This window comes from Globicephala melas, chromosome 1 (assembly GCF_963455315.2).
Source record: "Globicephala melas chromosome 1, mGloMel1.2, whole genome shotgun sequence".
In the NCBI taxonomy this organism is placed as follows: domain Eukaryota; kingdom Metazoa; phylum Chordata; class Mammalia; order Artiodactyla; family Delphinidae; genus Globicephala; species Globicephala melas.
The window spans coordinates 90,823,292-90,828,281 of record NC_083314.1 but is presented as its reverse complement, the minus strand read 5'-3'; the positions used below and the strand labels follow the sequence as shown (position 1 = coordinate 90,828,281).

Below are 4,990 nucleotides of genomic sequence, written 5' to 3'. Positions count from 1 at the left end.
ATGGCCCCTGTGGACACACCCATGGAAACCTGCCCCCAAGCTGGCTTGCATGAGCACATGTGCTCTGGGTCAACTTCAGGAGCAGACACTGGTGAAAGAAACACATGCAGAAGTGGGGCTGACACAGAGGGTACAGATAACTACCTAAAGGTGTTGGAGGCCCTCCTGGGGAGGCACGGGTTGGATGTAGCTCACTGTGGGGGCAATGAAACTGATAGCAGAAGCACCAGGGAATTTTAATTTTTTAATTAAAAAAACTTTTTTTTCAAAACCAACTTTATTCATGACACATATTAAAAAAAACTCCCACCCCCTGGAAATGAGCTAAAAAAATAAACAAAATCTACCTCCCACCTCCATGTCCCCACTTCCTCCCATTCCCTCCAAACAAAAGGGGAAAAAAGGCAAAGGAAAATAAAACAAAACAAAAAAACCCCCAAAACCCCCCAAAACAAGGTAGTGCATTTCCCCAGGGGAAAGGGGAAATTACACTGGAGCCACTGGGAGTGGATAGGAGATCCTCTGGCTACAGAATCCTGCAAAGAAAGACAGACACTCAAAACAGAAAAAGAAACACAAAAGGAAACAAAATAGATCACCAGGCAATCTGGAGGGGCAGGGAGCCAGAAAAGAGGGGTGGGGTGGGTGGTAGACCTGGCAGGACAGGAACAGGCAGGAGGGGACTGTGAAAGCTAGGGAGAAGATGGAGGGAAGGTAACAAGCAGAACAGTTTGGTGTCCTTCCAGAGCCCTGGGTAAAAAAAAACCTCTTACCACCCATGCCCACCTACCCTTGAGCAGCCCGCAAGGGGGCAAAGGGGGACAGGGAAACAGGGGGAGCAGCTTGCGCGGTTGAGACGTGTCCATGGCGAATCCCCAGAGTGAATGAGCAGCCCCCTGCCCCACTCCCTGGGCCTTCCCTTACTCCCAAAAGCAGGTCCCTCCTCAGCAGTTAGAGTTACCCCCTTCCACAGTATATCTTTTTTTTTTTTTTTGCGGTACGCGGGCCTCTCACTGTTGTGGCCTCTCCCATTGTGGAGCACAGGCTCCGGATGTGCAGGCTCAGCGGCCATGGCTCATGGGCCCAGCCGCTCCACAGAATGTGGGATCCTCCTGGACCGGGGCACGAACCTGCGTCCCCTGCATCAGCAGGCAGGCTCTCAACCACTGTGCCACCAGGGAAGCCCCATCCTTTTTTTTAAATATTTTTTTTCTATCAAGGTCATCTTCTGCTTTTCTTTTTTTTCTTAATTCATTTTTTTCCTTCTTTTCTCTTTTTTTCCTCTCTCTCCTCCTAATACACACTTTTTTTTAGTAAGGGGAATACCATGATGTCGCTCTAGCCCGGCCCCTGTAGACATGACCCCAGGGCCTGTTGTTAAAACCACTGTAGAATCGAGAGCGGGAACTGTTGTAGTTGGTGGTCTGGGCACGGTATCAGGCTCGCGGGAAACTCCAGTCTGTTGTGCTGATGCCTGGTCTGTTGGTTTGTTTTGGGATCACCTTGATTTGTCTTCCTCTAAATAGGGCCAAGGAAGTCCTCACTGACTCTTTGTCTGAGAACTCTATATATGCAAACCCTTTGGGATGGCCACTAAATTTGTCACATAGTATAGTAACACAGTTGACTGAACCACAGCCATGAAAGTGTGCTTCCAGCTCTTCTGCTGTTGCACCATAGTCCACATTGCCAACATAGATGGAACAGGAATCGGCCTCCATCTTCTCCTCAGTGGACATGATCACTGAGCCAGCATTGCCTGCAGGTAGACTCATATTCATCTGCTTCTCTACCTTGTTCTGTAGCTCCTTTAGCTTCTCAGTTTCTTCTCCATCTCCCTGACTTGAGTTTTGATCACTTCCAGCTCTGGGTCCTCAATGGCGCCATCCCTCAGGTCACCCTCGACCAGTCCTGGCTTCTCCTCCTCCTGGCTGCTGGGGGCTCCCGACCCGGGCCTAGGGCCTGGAGCTCCCAGGGGGGCACGGGGCCAGGATGGCTCCTTTTCGGGCTCGGGCTCTGGCTCAGGCTCCAGCAGCAGATCCTCAGGTTCCAGTTCCTCAGACTTCAAGCCGTTCCCATAGTACCCTGTGCCCCCCGGGACCCCCTCCCTGGCCTCCCCACCAGCCCTGGGCACAAGATGGTGCCACCGCCCCAGCCCGGAGCCCCAACCGCCCACAGCCTCCACTGCTGCTGCCACCGCCACCACCACCACCATCACCCTAGAGTTAAAAAAATTTTTTTGGCTGTTGTGTTTTGTTGTTTCATTTTTATTTTTCCTAATATATTTTTTATTTTTCTTATTTTATTTTTCATTCTTTGCTATTGTTCTGCTCTTTTTTGCTTGTTGTCTTTTTTTGTTTCTTTTTGCTGCACCTCATGGCTTGTGGGATCTTAGTTTCCAGGCTGGAAGTTGAGCCTGAGCGCCTGTGGTGGCAGCACTGAACTAACAGAGAACTTCAGACACCAGGGAACATTAATCTCTGTGAGCTCTCACAGAGATCCTCACCTTGGCACCAAGACCCAACTCCACCCAACTGCCTGCAAACTCCAGTGTTGGATGCCACAAGCCAAACAAGCAGCAAGACAGGAACATAACCCCACCCATCAACAAAAATGAGATGACAGAGAAATATGTTACAGATAGAGGAGCAAGGCAAAAGCCTGTAAGACCAAATAAATGAAGAGGAAATAGGCAATCTACCTAAAAAAAAATTCAGAGTAATGATAGTAAACATGATCCAAAATCTCAGATATAGAATGGAGGCATGGGTCTAGAAAATACAAGAAATGTTTAACAAGGACCTAGAAGAACTAAAGAACAAACAATCAGTGATGAACAACACAATAATTGAAATGAAAAATACACTAGAGGGAATGAATAGCAGAATAATTGAGGGAGAAGAATGAATGAGTGAGCTGGAAGACAGAATGGTGGAAATAACTGTCTAGGAGCAGAAAAAAGAATGAAAAGAAATGAGGACAGTCACAGAGACTTCTGCAACAACATTAAATGCACCAATATTCGAATTATAGGGGTCCCAGAAGAAGAAGAAAGAGAGAAAAGACCTGAGAAAATACTTGAAGAGATTATAGCCGAAAACTTCCTTAACATAGGAAAGGAAATAGCCACCCAAGTCCAGGAAGGGCAGAGAATCCCACACAGGATAAATCCAGGGAGAAATATGTTGAGACACCTATTAATCAAACTAACAAAAATTAAATTCAAAGAAATATTAAAAGCAGCAAGGGAAAAGCAATAAATAACAGACAAGGGAAACCCCATAAGGTTATCAACTGATTTTTCAGCAGAAATTCTTCAGTCCAGAAAAGAGTGGCAGGATATATTTAAAGTGATGAAAGGGAAGAACCTACAACCAAGATTACTCTACCCAGCAAGGATCTCATTCAGATTTGACAGAGAAATAAAAAGCTTTATAGACAAGCAAAAGCTAAGAGAATTCAGCACCACAAAACTAGCTATACAACAAATGCTAAAGGATCTTCTCTAAGTGGGACACACAAGAGAAGAAAAGGAATTACAAAAACAAACCCAAAACAATTAGGAAAATGGTACTAGGAACATACATATCAATAATTACCTTAAATGTGAATGGATTAAATGCCCCAACCAAAAGACACAGACTCCCTGAATGGATACAAACATAAGACCTGTATATATGCTGTGTACAAGAGTCCCACTTCAGACCTAAGGACACATACAGACTGAAAGTGAAGGGATGGAAAAAGATATTCCACACAAATAGAAATCAAAAGAAAGCTGGAGTAGCAATACTCATATCAGACAAAAGAGACTTTAAAATAAAGACTATTACAAGAGACAAAGAAGGACACTACATAATGATCAAGGGATCAATCCAAGAAGAAGATATGGCAATTTTAAATATATATGCTCCCAACATAGGAGCACCTCAATACATAAGGCAACTGCTAACAGCTATAAAAGAGGAGATTGACAGTAACACAATAATAGTGGGGGACTTTAACACCTCACTTACACCAATGGACAGATCATCTGAACAGAATATGAATAAGAAAACACAAGCTTTAAATGACACAATAGACCAGATAGATTTAATTGATATTTATAGGCCATTCCATCCAAAAACAGCAGATTACACTTTCTTCTCAAGTGCACACAGACCATTCTCCAGGATAGATCACACCTTGGGTCACAAATCCAGCCTCGGTAAATTTAAGAAAATTGAAATCTTATCAAGCATCTTTACTGACCACAATGCTATGAGATTAGAAATCAATTACAGGGGGGAAAAAACGCTTAAAAAACACAAACACTTAGAGGCTAAACAATACATTACTAAATAACCAAGAGATCACTGAAGAAATCAAAGAGGAAACCAAAAAATACCTAGAGACAAATGACAAACAAAACACAACCATCCAAAACCTCTGGGATGCAGCAAAACCAGTCCTAAGAGGGAAGTCTATAGCAATACAATCCTACCTCAAGATATGAAAAAAATCTCAAATAAACAATCTAACCTTACACCTAAAGGAACTAGAGAAAGAAGAACAAACAAAACCCAAAGTTAGTAGAAGGAAAGAAATCATAAAAATTAGGGGAGAAATAAATGAAATAGAAACAAAGGAAGAAGTAGCAAAGATCAATGAAACTAAAAGCTGGTTCTTTGAGAAGATAAACAAAATTTATAAACCTTTAACAAGAGTCATCAAGAAAAAAAAGGGAGAAGACTCAGAAAAATAGAATTAGAAATGAAAAAGAAGTAACAATTGACACTGCAGAAATACAAAGGATCATGAGAGACTACTACATGCAACTATATGCCAATAAAATGGACAACCTGGAAGAAATGGAAAAATTCACAGAAAAACACAAACTTCCAAGACTGAACCAGGAAGAAATAGAAAATATAAACAGACCAATCACAAGCACTGAAATTGAGACTGTGATTAAAAATCTTCCAACAAACAAAAGCCCAGGAACAGATGG

At 43.0% G+C, this 4,990-nt stretch overlaps 1 pseudogene; it reads right to left on the bottom strand.

The window, feature by feature from the left end:
• Positions 1-1,278: 1,278 nt before the first annotated feature.
• LOC115859904 (polyadenylate-binding protein 2 pseudogene) lies at positions 1,279-2,215 on the bottom strand (annotated as a pseudogene).
• Positions 2,216-4,990: the final 2,775 nt, after the last annotated feature.